Here is an 18,291-nt window from a genome sequence, read left to right on the forward strand (position 1 = left end):
ATATCAATTAATAGTGTCCTGGTTAAACAAATGGTAGTATGTACTTAAAACAAAATGTGCAAATTAAAAGTTAGAGGAGGTCTATATATATTAATGGGAAACTATTTGAAATATACTGTTAAGATTTATAGAAATAGATACATTACCCTTTATATAAAAGGGTAAGGAAAAGAAGAGAAGCTATTACTGTATTGGCTTACACACAAATACATTTTTTTCTGGAAGGATAAACAAGAAAATAACAATAGAGGTCATCTGTGAGTGATGGGAATGGAGAAGATGTGGAGTAAATTAGCTCATTAGAGCTTTTTTCATGTCCAAACTATGAAGCTATGTTTGCTATATCACAAATTGATCAAAAAATTAAAAGAAATATTTATTGCATATTTGGGCATGGACTATTCCAGCTAGGCACTATGGGTAGGAGGTATAGAAAAGACAAGGTTCTCAAAATCTTTATTTGGGTAAATAAAACATACACCACTTAACACTTACTTAGTGAGCAACGTGTAAGGAAACACAAATTAGGACAAGATAAACTGTTACCCTAAGTGCTAAGGGCAGCCGCAGTAATGGCATGCAGAGAATGTGCTGAGTATAATCAGAGATGTCTTCCTGAGGGAATTGGATTGCAGGCCTTGTTGAGAGAACAGAGATATGGTGTCACAAACAGTGTGGCTCTGCACATGCAGCATTATGGCAACTACCATCAAGTGTGGGGAGTCAAAGTGAAGTCTTCAAAGTCATTGAGTAAGTTTGAAGGGCCAGAGTAGAGCACTGGTAGCATGAGTCTCTGATCACAACAGGAGAAAGGGGCAATATTCATCTTATTTATGTAGGAATTGAGCTTGGTCTTGGTTTATATTTATTTTCTATTGGGTTAACTAACCGGATTCTGTTGCCATTTGTTATAGATTTTTATCAACTCTTTTAGGGGTTCCAGATACATATTTATGCCATTTATGAAAGGAAATGTGTCTCTCTATATTTTTTCTCTATTAACATTTTTCAAATGTTTATTTATTTTTGAGAGAGAGAGAGAGAGAGAGAGTGAGCAGGGAAGGAGCGTAGAGAGAGGGAGACAGAATCTGAAGCAGGCCCTGGCTCCAAGCCATCAGCACAGAGCCTGACGTGGGGCTTGAATGCATGAGCCATGAGATCATGACCTGAGCTGAAATCCTTTAACTGACTGAACCACCCAGGCTCCCTTCTTTCTCTATTTTAAATGCACTGGCTGGTATCTCTGATACAATCTTAAATGATGCTAACGCTACTGGGTATCTTTCTTGTTCCTAACTCAGAATAATCTAGGTGGCTATTAGATGAAACGTATTTTATTATGTTAAAGAGCAATTTAATTAAGTGTTTAGTACTTAACATTGTTAAGTGTTTTTAAAAATGGAAGTAATTGCATTTTAAAAAATTGTACATCTATGAATACAGTGGATTATAATAATACATTCATAATATTGAACTATCCTTGCATTTCAGGAGTTATCTACACTAGATTGGAACACTATATTCTTTTAAGGTGCAGCTATATTCTTCTTGGCAATATTTTATTCAAACATCTTATATTGACATTTATAAATGAGAGGCCCGTGTAGTTTTCTGGTAGGGCTTACAGGGGACAGACTTTTAAAGTGAGCTTGTGGTGTTTATGCCCTTGTTTAACTGACTTCCCTTGAACATGGGTTGGGTGACTTGCCTCTAACCAGTACAATAAAGTAAAGGTGGTGAGTTAGAACTCCCATATTTACATTACATTATATAAATCTGTATCTTCCTGGCAAACTTTTTCTGGAATCTCTCACTCCATTGTTGGCTTTGAAAAAGCAAACTTTCATGAATTCTACAGCCACAAAGTAATCAATTCTGCCAACAACTGAAGCGAGCTTGGAAATAGATTTTTCATTTATCAGGCACCCAGATAAGAATGCAGCCCAGCTGATAGGTTTATGGCAGGGGACCAAGCTTAGCTGTGCCTGCACTCCTGACCCATGCAAAATACGAGATCATAAACATGTGCTGTTTTAGGCTGCTAAATTTGCAATAACTTATGATGCAACACAGAAACAAATACAGGGATGATTTTCATCAGGCTTTAGTCCACAAGATACCTTATATTTTCTGGAAAATATTTGGAAATGTTCCTTTTTATCTATATTTTGAAATGGATTAAATAACATTATCTTCCAAAAGTTTGGTGTAAATCCTCCATTAATCTCCACTAAATCTCCATTAAATTCACATGGTGCATTTTGGAAAAAAGTGACAGTTTTATTTCCTCTTTGCAACTAGATTTTTCTACTTCTTCTGGAGTCAGTTTTGGTAAATTACATTTTCCAATAAAAATGTCCCTTTCATCTAGATTTTTTTCATTTATTGGTATGGAATTTGGCAAAATACTGTCATAATTCTCTTCATTTTTTCACTTCTACATTTCTAAAAACTTATGTCAGTGAAAGTTTTAATCCAATCTTTCAGACTTATTTATTACTTAATGATTATTTTTCATTGGCTTATTTATTTTATTTATTTTTTTATTTGAGAAAGAGAGAGAGAGAGAGCATGAAGTGGAGAGAGGGGTAGTGGGTGAGAGACAGAGAATCTTAAGCAGGCTTCGCCTTTAGTGCAGAGCCTGACACGGGGCTCAATCCTATGACCCTGAGATCATGACCTGAGCCAATATCAAGAGTTGGATGCTCAACGGATTGAACTACTCAAGTGCCCCTGGTTTATTTATTTACTAATTTATGCCATCTCTATTAATCCTTTCTAATATTCATTTTTTATTCCTTTTCTTACATTTTTAATATTATGCCAATTCCATTTTTAAATCTTTGCTACCTATTGATCAAATATTTAAGACTATATTTTCTCTGAACATTGTTAGCTATATCTCATAAATTCTAATATGAAGTGTTTTAATTATCATCATTTTCTAGACATTTTATAATTTGAGATTAAAAATCCTTTTTTAGTGGGTTGTATTTAGAACTTCTAATTTCTAGGAAAGTGGGAACATTTTGTTATTGTTTTTGTTAATTTCTAGTTTCACTGCATTGTGATCAGAGGATGATTCCTGTATTACTTTTACTCTTTGGAGTATACTGAGGTTTTCTTTCTTGCCCGGTATGATGGATATATATGAAAGGTTTATGAACACTTGAAAATGTATCTTTTGGGGCGCCTGGCTGGCTCAGTCGGGTAAGTGGCCGACTTCAGCTCAGGTCATGAGATCATGGTTCATGAGTTTGAGCTCCACATTGGGCTCTGTGCTGACAGCTCAGAGCCTGGAGCCTGCCTTCAGATTCTGTATCTCCCTCTCTCTCTGACCCTCCCCTGCTCACACTGTCTCTCTCTCAAGAATAAATAAATAACATTAAAGAAATTAAAAAAAAGAAAATATCTTTTATTTTCATGATTCAGTACTTGATATTTATCATTTGACTTTTATTTCTTTTTTGTTTGTTTGTTTTTATTTTAATTCCAGTGTAGTTAACACAGAGTGTTATATTAGTTTCAGGTGCACAACATAGCAACTCAACACTTCCATACATCACCCAGTGCTCATCAGGACAAGTGCACTTCTTAACTCCCATCACCTATTTAACCCATCCACCTACCCATCTCCCTTCTGGTAACCATCAATTTGTTCTCTATAGTTAAGAGTCTGTTTCTTGATTTGTCTTTCTTTCTCTCTTTTTTCCCTTTGCTCATTTGTTTTGTTTTTTAAATCCCTCATCAATGAAATCATATGGTATTTGTCTTTATCTAACTGATGTATTTTGCTTAGCATTATATTATCTAGCTCCATCCCTGTATTTGCAGATGGCAAGATTTCATTATTTTTTATGGCTGAATAATATTCCATTGTGCATATGTTCTTTATCCATTCATCTGTCAATGGATTTTTGGACTGCTTCCATTTCTTGGCTATTATAATTAATGCTGTTATAAACATAGGGGTGCATATATCCCTTTGTATTAATGTTTTTGTATTCTTTGGGTAAATACCCAGGAATACAATTACTGGATTATAGGGTAGTTCTATTTTTGACTTAAAAAAAAGTTTTATTCATTTAAATTATCCTTATATCCCATGTGGGGCTCAAACCCACAATCCTGAAATGAAGAATTGCATGCCCTTCCAACTGAGCCAGTCAGGTGTCCATATTTTTAACTTCTTGAGGAACTTCTGTACTGTTTCCCACAGTGGCTGTGCCAGTTTACATTCCCACCAACAGTGCACGAGGGTTCCTTTTCTCTGCATCCTCACCAACATTTGTTGTTTCTTGTGTTGTTGATTTTAGCCATTGTGATGGATATGAGACGGTATATCATTGTAGTTTTGATTTGCGTTTCTCTGATAACAAGTGGTGATGAGCATCTTTTCAAGTGCCCATTATCCATCTGGATGTCTTCTTTGCAGAGATGTCTCATGACTTCTGCCCATTTTTAACTGGATTATTTGTGTTTTGGGTGTTGAGTTTTGTAAGTTCTTTATATATTTTGGACACTAAATCTTTATTGAATATATCATTCGCAAATATCTCCTCCCATTCCTTAGGTTGCGTTTCACTTTTGTTGATTGTTTTCTTTGCTGTGCAGAAATGTTTTATTTTGATGTAGTCTCAATAGTTTGTTTTTTGCTTTTGTTTCTCTTGCCTCAGGAAATCTATCTAGAAAAAAAATTTATTATTGTTAACATTGGAGAAGTTGCTGCCTGTATTTTCTTCTAGGATTTTTATTGTTCTATGTCTCACACTTAGGACTTTAATCCATTTTGAGGTTTTTTTCTGTGTGTGTGTGTATTGTGTAAGAAAGTGGTCTAGTTTTAGTCTTTTGCATGGCACTGTTGGAGAGAATGTGCTTTTCCATTGGATATTCTTTTCTGCTTTGTTGAAGATTAATTGACCATATAGTTGTAGGCTTATTTCTGGGCTTTCTATTCTGTTCCATTCATGATCTATGTGTCTATTTTTGTGCCAGTACCATACTGTTTTGATTTTGTACAGCTTTGTAATACAACTTGAAATATGAAATTGTGATGCGTCCAGCTTTTTTTTGCTCTTACAAAGTTGTTTTGGCTCTTTGGGGTCTTTTGCGGTTCCATACAAACTTTAGTACTATCTGTTCTAGTTCTGTTAAAAATGCTTTTGGCTCAAAAATAAATAAAAAACATTTTTAAAGAAGGGGGGGCACCTGAGTGGCTCAGTCGGTTGAGCATCCTACTTCGGCTCAAGTCATGATCTCACGGTTTGTGGGTTCGAGCCCTGCGTCGGGCTCTGTGCGGTCAGCTCAGAGCCTGGAGCCTGTCTTCGAATTCTGTGTCTCCCTCTCTTTCTGACCCTACCCTGCTCACGCTGTCTTTGTCTCTCAAAAATAAATAAAAAACATTTTAAAAAATGCTGTTGGTATTTTGATAAGAATTGCATTAAATAAGTAGATTGCTTTGGGTAGCATAGATATTTTAACTATATTTCTTCTTCCAATTCATGATCATGGAATGTTTTTCTATTTCTATGTGTCATCTATAATTTCCTTCATCAGTGTTTTATAGTTTCAGAATACAGGTCTTTCACCTCTTTGGTTAGGTTTATTCATAAGTATCTTACTATTCTTTGGTGTAATTATAAGTGGGATTGTTTTCTTAATGTCTCTTTCTGCTGCTTCATTATTGGTGTATAGAAATGCAACAGATTTCTGTAGATTGGTTTTGTATCCTGCAACTTTACTGAATTCACTTATCAGTTTTAGCAGTTTTTTTTGTGCAGTCTTCTGGGTTTTCTATATATATAGTATCATGTCATCTGCAAATAGTAAAAGTTTTACTTCTTCCTTACCAATCTGGATATCTTTTATTTCTTTTTGTTTTCTGATTGTTATGACTAGGACTTCAAGTACTGTTGAATAAAAGTGGTGAGAAATGGACCCCCTTGTTTTGTTCCTGACCTGGGGGAAAAGCTCTGAGATTTTCCCTACTAAGGATGATTGTGGAGTACCTGGGTGGCTCATTAGTTAAGCATCTGAATCTTGGTTTTGGCCTAGGTCATGATATCATGGTTTGTGAAACTGAGCACCAAGTCAGGCTTTATGCTGATGGCACAAAGCCTGCTTGGGATCCTCTGTCTTCCTCTCTCTCTGTCTGTCCCCTGCTCAAATTCTCTCTGTGTTTCTATCTCTCTCTCTCAAAAATAAATAAATAGGTGACCTGGGTGGCTCAGTCGGTTAAGTGTCGGAATTCGGCTCAGGTCATGATCTCACAGTTCATGAGTTCCAGCCCCACGATGGGATCTGTGCTGACAGCTGAGAGTCTGGAGTCTGCTTCAGATTTTGTGTCTCCCTCTCCCTGCTCATCCTCCACTCACTCTCTGTCTCTGTCTCTCTCATCCAAGTACTAACCAGGCCCGACCCTGCTTAGCTTCCGAGATCAGATGAGATTGGGCGCGTTCAGGGTATTATGGCCATAGACTGTCTCTCTCTCTCTTTCTCTCAAAACAAAACATTAATAATCTTATGGATTATCAGTGTCTGATATTAAATATTGCTGTGAAGATAAATAAGAGAAGATTGATTTTTCTATCTTATATAAGCGATACCTTTTCCCAGCTACCCAAAGGATTCATTATTTTTTTAATCTAGTAACTTTACCAAAAATGTGCATATGTTGAACATCTGTAATATATAACCTGAATTTTATATTTAGACTCAAGTGCTTTTTATTTTGGGAATGTTTTCTTGAATTGTATCTTTATATCTCTTACATATTCCATTTTCCTCTTTTATTGTCTCCAATTATGCATATGTTGTATCTCTTTTTCCTATTGCCAACATTTTTCTCTAATCCTTTTTAACTATGTATTCCAACTGTATTTTGTTTATTTTTGTCATTTCCCTCATCTGTGTCCATTACTGCTTTTCTTCGATAGTTATTCACTTTCTAGCTCCTTCTGATTCCTTCTTCACTTTTTGATGCTTTTATTTTCCCTACATTCTTACTGGGTTATACTGGCTTGCCTATTAGTGTGGTCTCTCCATCTCTTCCCTAAGTTCTTGCTATTCTGTTTTGTGGTCTTAATTCACAGAGACCATTGCTAAATTTTTAAAATGTTTAAGTAAAATAGTAATATATCTGTTGAAATAGTAATATATCTTTCATGGAAACATTCTTTTAAACTTGGCAAGTGGTTTTGTTAATAAATTTTATTGTTTGTTTTCTCTTTTATGCTTACAACTTCTTTGCATAGATGTGTACTAAATTCTTCTTATGGTTTATTATTATGACTTGAGTGTTTGTGGGCCTGTTATGAGTTTCCTATAAGTGGGATGGAAAAAAGTAGGGATCTAGAGTAACCACTTTCTGTCTTTGTTTTTGTTTTCTTGGTAATATAGACCCTGCCTTATCTTCAGCTATAACAAACCTAGGCTGCATGAAACAAATATGGTTTCTTGTATAATTCTTTATTTTTTTGTAAATCCTTCTCTGCTCTTTTCTGATTTAATCATTCTATTTGTTTAGAAGGAATAGTGGCCTCTTCCTTCAACTAGCTCACTCCTGTTTCTGCATCACCTTTTGAAGATACAGACAAATATTTTTACCTTCAGGTATAGTTCTTTCTCCCCTCCATGAAGTGTATTTTGGTTACATATTCAGAACTCTGCCAGGGTCAAGTTCTTATTCTCTACTGTTCTCCACTCCTTTCCATATAGCTTCTGCATAAACTCTATCACCTGTGCCAAACGTTAGACATTTTGTGACTTCAAGTGTTGTTAAAAATGGAATTTGTGGGGTTTAAAAAAATTTTTTTACGTTTATTTATTTTTGAGAGACAGAGAGAGACAGATTACAAGTGGGGGAAAAGCAGAGAGAGAAGGAGACACAGAATCCGAAGCAGACTCCAGGCTTTGAGCTGTCAGCACAGAGCCAGATGTGGGGCTTGAACTCACAAATTGTGAGATCATGACCTGAGCTGAAGTCAGATGCTTTACTAACTGAATCACCAATTTTTAGTTTTGTTTTCAAATTTTGATAGTTTTCTTCCTGATAGTGCCTAAGAAAAGAGGAGAATCCTGAATATAAATTGCCACATCCACTCCAGAAATCAATAAATTCTCCTCATGCTATTCTGAGCCCTAACCTCTAGTGAAGTTACATCACTTCAGCCGAGTAACTATATATTTGCTGTATCAAAGCAAACATCTGGTTTTATTTATTTTTTATTTTTTCTGTCCTGCTTCCTTTCCCTCCTACTGTGATTATGATGGGGCCACCAATTTCATTGCCATACTTCCTGGATACGAGTATCAGCAAATGATTTTACCCCTGTAGGTATAGTATTTAGCCCAGTTTAGACACATGACCCAAGCAGTATTAATCAGAGCTCTTTGGTGAGATTATTTAAGAGGGTGGGAAAAGATCTTTCTTCTTTCCAGATTTCAAGCTACATGAATCCTACAAGTCTAGTGGTAATCCTGTCTTTCACATGGGAAAAGGGTTGCCTGAGAATGAAGAGCGAGAGAAAGGACAATTTCTGATAACATCATTTGAATGCCTAGATCTAACTGTGCCTGAAATCAGTTTCTGTTGTTGTTTCATGACCCAATAAATTCTTGTTGTTGTTTGAGATAATTTGAAAAGAAATTTTGTCTTTGGCAACCCAAGCAGTCATGACTGATTCTAAGATTTTTAAGTTTTCCAGGTTTATTATTCACTTACAGAATTTTTTCCATAAAACACAAAACATTCTTTAATAATTTTTTAGCCATGAATGTGAACACCTAAAACATTTTAGTGTTTAATTAAATTATATTTTCATAAATGTACAACTCTTTTTTAAAATTTATTTTCTCTTATTGGATAACTAAAAGCCATTCTTTTATTCCTACACATGAAATATTGCTATTTATTTAAAGGTATTTGCTATGCTAAGACTGCAAACATTTATGAGATTTCTTTGTGAGAATATCAGATAATCTGCCCACTTCTTTTAATTCTTTTAATGTGTTCTTTCAGATGTAGCTCTGATTTTCAAGATGTCTGTTCAATGATTCACTGTTACCTAGAATATAGCTAAATGATACCATGACTTCCAGAAAGAGGAATGGTGCACAGGATTTCCCAGGAGGTAAACTTGCCTTTGGTAGATTCATGAGGCCAGACCTGTGGTTATTTTCCTGGATGTGTTAGAGCCAGATGAAAATATTTGCAACTCTCTGTGTCACAAAAGGCCTGAGGAATTGTGAATGCTGGACATCTAATGATGATTTGGTGGGAAATCCTGATTTTCAGAATTTGAAATGAAAAGAGACTTGTATAGGAGCAGTGTTCTTTATTGAAAAGAAAGATTTATAATTTATACATCTAGCCTCCTGTCATTAAGCAAAGACTTTTCTTTGGCCAATGCAAACAAACTTGTACTTCAAAATCAGATAGGTCTTAGACTAACGTTACTTCTACTGTCATCATAAGGTGCCCCACTAGTAAAAAATTGCCTTTTTATTGAAAAGTGACTCCCTGATAAGCACACTGGATTTTGCATGATTTGTACATACTTTTAGAAAAAAAGTGCTTGAAATGAAATAGAATTTGATTAATATCTATAATGCAAAAGTTGCTTAGTACTGACTATATGCCTAAGCTCTCCTATTGTATCAGACAACAATCCTTAAAGAAATTATCATTGAACATTTTTGAATAATGTAGTAGTCATATCTAATCAGTAAATGTTTCATTCTTTAGCAATATGCATGCTTAAATAAGTGATCATGGAAACTAATTACTGTTATTATGAAGAAATCCTGTGTTTTCACAAATATAAATAAAAATTAATAATTACACATCTACATTAAACCTTACCTATAACAAAAGGGACCTGGCAGTGATGCCAAATCCTGGGAAGTTAAACTTTCCCATGTGTTCCTCAGTGTCGAAGGACTGTCCTGAGTCCTACGGCCAGATGAGTCTGGGCTGCTGGGTCTGGCTATGTTCCAGGAGAAAGATGGTCTCATAAGACAGCACAAAACTGAGCCCCAGGTTCCTAGACTCCTTTCTCTAGCCACACCTCCCTTCCTCGTCTTCAAGACAAATGGAGGTCCTTGCCCTCCCCCTTCCTCCAGACACACTGTAGATACCCTTCTTATGATTAATTTCACCTTCTCAGCTGTCCACAGTGTTGAATTTAACCTGATTTGAACTGGCAAACGTGTTGGGACAAGGGAGCACAGGCCACGCTCGGGAGCACTAGCGTGGCCCTACGTTTGCCCTTGTGTAATGGTTTTGAATAATGATACGTATGACTCAGGATTGGGAAGGGAGATCATAATAAGAGCAAATGTTTACTGGGTGCTTTCTAACTGCCAAGCACTATTGTTAGCACTTTACATCTAAATTAAAGTACCATCATTAAACAATACAAGATGAGCAGTGATCTTCCCATTTTACCGAGGAAGTAACTGAGAGCTAAGACAAATTGCCCATCTTCCTATAGCTAGTAAGTAGTTGATTGGGAATTCAAATCCAGGGAGTCTGGCTCCACAATGCAGGCTTTTAACTACATTTTAACTACTTTCTACTTTCTACCATGTGGTGTTTGCTTCTCTTACTTATCGTTTTGAGGAGGGGCACCTGGGTCGTTCAGTCAGGTAAGTGGTTAAGCCTCTAACTTTGCTAGGGTCATGATCTCACAGTTGCTGAGTTCAATCCCTGCATTCACCTCTGTTCTAACAGCTTAGTGCCTGGAGCCTGCTTCAGATTCTCTGTCTCCCTCTCTGCCCCTCCCCTGCTTGTGCTGTGTCTCTCTCTCAAATATAAATAAATATTTTTAAGCATTTTAAATAATTTAAAAAGTTTTAAAGGGTTTTGAGGAGAAGAAATTAAGCAATACTTGAGGGAAAGAACAGTTGACCTCTAAAAATAAGACAAGCTATCAGGGAACAAGAAGGCGCTAATGAGAAGAAACAGAAAAGGGAATAAGGAAAAAAAATCTCTTTCTCACTCCCTTCCTCTCTCTCTCTCTCTCCCTCTCTCTCTCACTCTCTTTTTAAATGCTTTATTTATTTTTGAGAGAGAGAGGCAGCATGAGCAGGGGACGGTCAGGGAGAGAGAGGGAAACACAGAATCCGAAGACAGGCTCCAGGCTCTAAGCTGTCAGCACAGAGACCGACGCGGGGCTCTAACCCACAAACCACGAGATCATGACCTGATCCAAAGCCATATGCTCAACAGACTGAGCCACCCAGGCGCCCCCCCTTCTCTCTTTCTAACACTCTCTCAACCATTCTCTCTCTCTCCTCTCCCCCCATTCTGTCTCTACCCCAACCCCGCCTGCCCTTTCTGCAATGATCCTGAATGTATTAACAGAGGTGAGCTCAGAGGGAGCTGACAAGAACACAGAAGATACAAAAGATTAAAGCATTATCTTTCACACTCTTAACTGAAGGTGAATTTCAGTAATAAATGATTCAAAGCCCATCAAATCAAACTGAGAAACAGATTTTTAGAAACCCAGCCATGCAGGAAGTTTCCAGACAGGTCAAATTCATATGCATTAGACGATTTGGTTTAAACTCAGTACAAAAAGAGCTTTCTTGGTGAATAAACACAAACAATGAAAAACATTTTAAAGCACTATGCAAAGTATTTTTTATTAAATGTATCACATATCTAGCCAGATCAATAAAATTTAGGAAAAAAAGAGTTTTAACATAGAAATTAAGCATGTGTTAAACTCATCTTAGTTTACTTAATGTAAACTTCTAACATGAAAACAGAAAAACTTACCCTTAAATTTTCACGCTGATCTGTGGTGGAGATGTTCATTTATGTTTTAATCATTTGTATGTCAGTGGTCATTTCAACATTGAAAGGATTAGGTGCAAGCAAGATGAAAATGATATGTACTACCTTAAATACATTTTAAGATGATTAGAGATTCTCCTATGCTTTGGTTAAGGAAAAAAATGTCTTTTGATGTTGTTAATAGTATTCCAGGCAAGTCTGGTAAGCTTAGATGTTGCAAATGATATTCTAAAGAGATCATAGTAATATTGTTTTGGGCAGAGAACCTAGGAATGTCTGAATCATCTGCCAGACCAATAACTTTTCAATGAGAGGTCACTGGGAGAGATAATGTACAAGATAATGACTGACCAAAGCAAGAATTAAGGCTTCTTCTTATTAGCTGGCCTAATAGTCGAATGCAAAACTTCAGTGGGTTAATGCACAGAGTCTTTTTCTCTTCAGTACAGGTAGCCCCAAGTTGCCTTAAAAAAAAAAGCAGTTCATATGACAGTTTTGTCTATGTCAATTCTAAAGACCAAACCCAAGACTCAAACTTTAGCATTGCAATGTATAAAGAGGCAAATCCGAAGCACATCATCAGCCCCAGAGGAAAGGCAATGAGAGTAACTAGGAGAGAACTTCTTGGACAAGGACAGCAGCTCTGAACTCCACTGACTCATAAAAGAATAACGTCTTGGATTTCTTACCAATCTAGGTGAATAAATGAAACAGATGACTGTTTGGTGCTATGAAGAAAACAAAGCAGACGAAGGTGATAGAAAGTGACAGGATGGTGGTGCCTATTTGAGATATTGGAGACAGAGATTCTTTAAGGAAGTGACTTTTAAGTAGATACCTAAATAATCTGAAGGAGGGACTCCAGCAAACACGTGGAGAAGAATATTCCAGGCAGTGGGACCTCTGAGTATAAAGGCCTTGATACGGTCACAAGCTGGAGTGTTACTGGAGGAGCAGGAAGTTCAGTGTGGCTGGAGGGGCCTGAGGGAAGAGAAAATGCTAGAAGATGAGCAGGAAGAGAAAGGCAAGGGCTACATGCAGGGCCTGTAGACCATGCAGAAAGGCTTCAATATTATCCTTATTATAATAGGAAGCTGTTAGCAAACTTTCAAGCAGAGTGTGATGGGAACTTGTTTTTAAAAGATCACTGTTCTGCTGAGTATAGAGTCTGGGAGGAAAGAATGAGATTTGGGAGACCAATAAAAAGGGGATTCTTACATTCATTTAAATGATGATGGGGTGTGGACTCGCAATCTAGCATTCAACTAGAGATGGGCTGTCTCCCTTGAGAGACAAATTTAGCAAAGAGATGTCAGAGATGTCCCGCCAGCATCACTGTGGGGCTGTGTCCCTAGTTTTTGGCCCACTATGTAGCCACAGGGAATCAGTGGAATGCCCAATTCAGTCCCAAGCCTTTTATAAATGCCTGTTTAATGTTGCCTCTAGAAGCTTCTGCTAGGGCTCAGTACGTGATACAAATATTCCTTTGAGGCAACATTATACAATGTCTCCTGTTGTTACCTTCCATTCTCTTCTCACCTTGACTTATGCTTAGCTCTGATTCTACCCCAGATTACCACAAAGGGTTAAGCAATGAGCTCAGATTATAATACAGCCCCTGTAACACAACGACAACATCAAGTGTCTGATGTTTCCTGCCACCTTATCAAATTTAAGAATGCAATCCCTCTTATTATCAAACTCTCACAGATAAAACGCCTATGCCATGAATCAGATCCCCCCTTTCCCACAAATGAATTTAATCCTCCCAAAATGAATCCTCCCTCCCTCAATCCTACTGGGAAATGAAGGTCTGCGCTATTAAAGTCTTCATACTGAGGCCACCCACTGCCTGTTCTTCCCGTTCTATCACTGGAGCTTTTGTAGCAACTAAGGCAAATGACAAAAACAGATCGTTCCAACGCAGAGCCGCTTATATTTTTCACTTTTCCAAAAGTCTGCAGGATGGAAAGACCCCTTAAGTACACTGCTAATCTAATCCCGTATATATTCAGTTCTACGTACTAAATCATTCAAGTGTCAACGCCGTTATGGAATAGGAATCTTCTAGAGTAAGAGCCTGGGACCCACAGATACCCTACAAAGCTTCTCATTAAACTCAGAATAAAAGCATTCCAGACCATGCTTCCAGGAGCCTTCCACCCTGGCCTAATGCTCCAAATCATCCTCTGTCACGGTTTCTCATCTGGAGTATCTAGGAATGCAGAGGGTGGCCAGCACTTAGCACTGAAAGTCATATGTTCTGAGAACCCCCTCCATTCCAGGCAAACTGAGGCAGACGGTCACCGTACCACAACCTGCTTTCTGCTTCTCACACACGCAGGCTGCCTCCTCTGTGTGGAACATTCTTCTCTAGGGCTCTCTTTCTCATCATTCAGTTCTTATTCAATAAACTTTCTCAGGAAGGCCACCTCTAACCACCAGCATTATTATTGGTAGCATTAATCAGTATGGATATTATGTCTTTTATTTTTTCATTAAATTATGTATTGTATGTCTCTTCCTCTAGCATGTAACCTCCACCAAGGACATTATCTTCTTTCCTGTTGTTTGCCTACCTCCAAGAACAGTGCGTAACACACAGTAGACTGTCCAAAAATATTTGTTGAGTGAATGGATGACTTTTTAATTTTTTTCTAGCCTTTATGTCCTGAACTTTAAACACCACAGTCATCTGTACCAACACAAACAGCAATTTTATTCATTAAGAATAAAAATTTCAAAACTAGTAAAATCTTATGGGCTATGAGAAACCAGCAAGTGGGGGCAGTCACTGAATTCAGTCAATCCGTAATGAAATGTTTAACCAGATGGACTAACTCTTAGTGTTACATAATAAAGCGATTGTTTCCTTCATGTCCTTTAGGAACACTTAGGAATCATCTTCCTAACACGAATCAGATCTTTAGGATGGGGATACTACCTTCCATAAATATTGTCTGTAGTCTTGCACAGGCCTGAAGGCTCACCGTTTCCTTGAACCCTTATTCCAAGCATGCTCACTACCAGATACCTAAAACGATTTATGGACACTTCCTCAAGTCCCAGGGTCTTTTGTTGTTATGTCTAAGATTTTCCAAAATAGAATTGCTCCCAGACCCACAGATTCCTTCAGCTCAAGTTATCATGTCAGACCATCTAGAAGCCCTCCCTCTCCCTCTCCTCAGTGCTATTAGAAGCCCTATAGACCATAATGAAGGCTGATGATTTTCCAATCAACCCCCTAAGAATATCAGGCTTGAGAGGGTGAGATACCGAGAGGTCCTCTTTTACTTTAAATTCCATTCTTATGTTGCCAGGTGAAGGGTTTGATAACCTGAAAGTCCTTCCCAGCAGTGGATGACTGACCTCATTTAAAACCCTAAGTGAAATAAACCTCACCCAGGCCGGCCACTCCTTAGCCTTACAAAGGAACAAAAGGCTGGAAGGGGCGGAGAGGTGGGGATCAGGTGCCTCAATCCCAGAGGGTTTTCTAATGACTCTGCCAGGAAGGTAGGTGGACTCCTGATGATAAATAGATTGGAACAGCCTATTTTAAAGTAGGCGCCTGGAACCTGGCTACAGAATGTTTACTGTGTCGTCTCCTGGAGGTGACTCAGTGGACAGGCATCTCCTGGAGGCCCGCCAGGAGAGCCCTGCCTAGGAGCGATACTTCCCCACCTCCCACACTCTCCTCCTTCCTGCCGCTGAGCCCGCAATGAGGTGGCAGACACCACCAGGCCACCAGGATGCTGTCCTCCATCAGTGGGTATCACAAAAAGTGGGGAGGGGGGGAGAGCGAGACCACGATTTCTTTTCACATTCTTCCCAAATCATGTTTCTCTCTAAAATGTGTGTTCCTTGTCGGAGGAGGGTTGTGATATTGGCTTGTTGCTTGCAAAACCAGCCAAGGCACAACCTGGTCCTGGGAGCACCCTTGTAGGGACCGCAGAGACTCGGTTGTTTGGGAGATGGCCTTGTCCACCTGGCAAAGCTCTGGAATTTCAAAGGTAGAACTCAGCAACACCCTCCCCCAACCTCCCCCATTTTCCTCTCAACAGACCCCCATCCTCCTCAACCTCAGGGGCTTTGGTCTGCGCTGTAAGAAATGAAACATATTTTCCAATGTGTTTTCTTTCTTTTTTAATAAAAATATCAAAGGCATACTGATCAGTGGCTGAGGACGGAGAGCTGCGGCGAAGGCTATTTTTTAACTGGAACATGCCCCGTGCTGTGACACACTCATCCAGGGGCGGCGGAAGATTGATGGCTGGACATGTGGGGGGAGCTGCCACTGGCCACTGATTGAAATCAGACAACTGCAAGCTGGGAAGGGGAGCCAGGGGAAACCATTTTAGCCACAGCCGGCCGGTCTTCACACACTTGGACACGGCTCTTGCCCGGCCTGCCTGCCGGCTGCATCACAGAGCTGAGCTCCGGAGGCCAAGGGCCCGTGAGGGGCCGCAGGCCCCGAGGTACACCTTCTCTGCGTCTCCACCTCCCCTGCACCTTTGTAACCCCCTCCCCCCTTCCCCCTAGCCTCCCCCGGCCAGACCAAGGGCGGTCAATTACCCATCACAGACCCTGGGACTTGACGCGCAACACAAGAGGTCCACTTTCACAAGCCAAGGAAAGAGATAAAAACGACCCTCCGCCCCACCCCCACCCCCTTGTCTGCCGGGCCTCAATCCCCGATGATGCTACCGGCCTTTAATTTGAGGCAGAGTCCTTTGATTTGCTGTTCACTCGGCAAGGGCAGAAAGGAAGGAAGTCATGGGAAATTGTCAGGGCGTTACTTAGTTACTCAGTACCCATCAGCGGGATCGCTGCCAGAGTTCAGGGTTGTTAACAATTGCACAGCTATGCACTTGAACTGAGACATTTTTATTTCATTAGGGGTGTCCGCTTACAGCCATTAGCTAAACAGATTGGCCGGGACCGAAAGGCCTTTTTGGTGCCTTATCAACCAGATCTCTCTTCCATTATTCAGGTCTTTAAAAAAAAGAGAGAAAGAGACGGAGAGCAGCTTTAAACGCATTATGTTTTGTGACTTGTCTCTATCCCCCGGCCCGAACAGTTTAAAATAGGTTTTATTAGAAATCATTATTTAAATTCCTGCCCCAGAGCATACCGATCTCCTGTGTATAATGGTTCCCAGATCACGGAAAGTAGCAGAGAGGGTCTCCAATGGGCCGACATAATGTCAGTGACAATTCATTTTTTTGCCAGTTAGGACGCTGGTTTAATATCCTGAAAAAGGCACTTAACACCAGCCTTTCATAACATCTGTCAGGGCCCGTCCGGGGGCTTGTTTCTCACACTGTGGGCTCCCGGGCAGTTCGGGGCCTCGCTCTGAAGCATGCATCTCTCCCAGGCCACGGAATTCCTCAGACATCCAACCACCCCCGGCCGGGGCCCAGTGCTCCCCGACCAGCTGTTACAACTTTCCAGGACACTCCTAAATTTTCTAAATGTGTGCCATATAAAAATAAAATTTAGGACGGTGAGTGCCCCGGAGCTTTGTATGTAAGAATATAACTCATCCCGTGTCTCGGGGTCCATTATTTCCACATTCCTCCTTAGCCTTGCAGCTTCCTCTGGTTTTGGAACAGTTCGGCAGGAATCTTAAGACTTCAGATTAGGGTCAAGAGATTACTTTTTCCCCCTTCCTCTCCTTTGAAAGGCCCGTTTTTATTTGAAAATGAAAATTTTAGGTGCAAATAAGTTGAGAACAATTGAATATACTCTATCACTGGGGTTTGGCATGGCTTAAAATTGCGTCTCATTTCTGTAATTGGCTCACTCATGTTATACTCATGCAATCACACACTACTCACACACACACACACACACACACACACACACACACACTCACACTCACACAGAAGTGTGTGGTGAGCACAGCATAATGCCCAAAGTTGTCAAATTGCTGTGGTGGATGCCAATTGAAGTCAGCCAGACTTCAGTACACAATAATAAAACACACACTCCTATGCAAAGCCACATTCACACTCTTATATGCAGGTACGCATGCAGCTTTCTCTGCACAATTTGAAAGTAACTTGTGAATATCCTGACTTTATATTTCTAAGGACATCCGTAGCACTTCCTAAAAACCATATAGCAATACTTTATCCCACTTAAGAAAATGAAGAATGATCTCATGATATAATGTACTCTCCTTTCCGTATTCATATATCTTGAGTCATTCCTAATAGACTTTTACAGCGATTTTCCTCCTAATCCAAACGTCAGTCAAGATTTATGCATTGCATCTGGTTGTGCTTTGTTTTGTTTTGTTTTACAATGATTTTTTTAATGAATTGAGATCAGTTGTCTTTTTTTAGTTTATTTATTTATTTAGAGCATGAGTGGGAGAGGGACAGAGAGAGAGATGCACAGAGGTGGGGAGGGGAGAGAATCTAAGGAGGCTCAATGCTGTCAGCGTGGAACCTGATGCAGGGCTTGAACTCATGAACTGTGAGACC

Source organism: Suricata suricatta, chromosome 7, assembly GCF_006229205.1.
Source record: "Suricata suricatta isolate VVHF042 chromosome 7, meerkat_22Aug2017_6uvM2_HiC, whole genome shotgun sequence".
Taxonomy (NCBI): Eukaryota; Metazoa; Chordata; class Mammalia; order Carnivora; family Herpestidae; genus Suricata; species Suricata suricatta.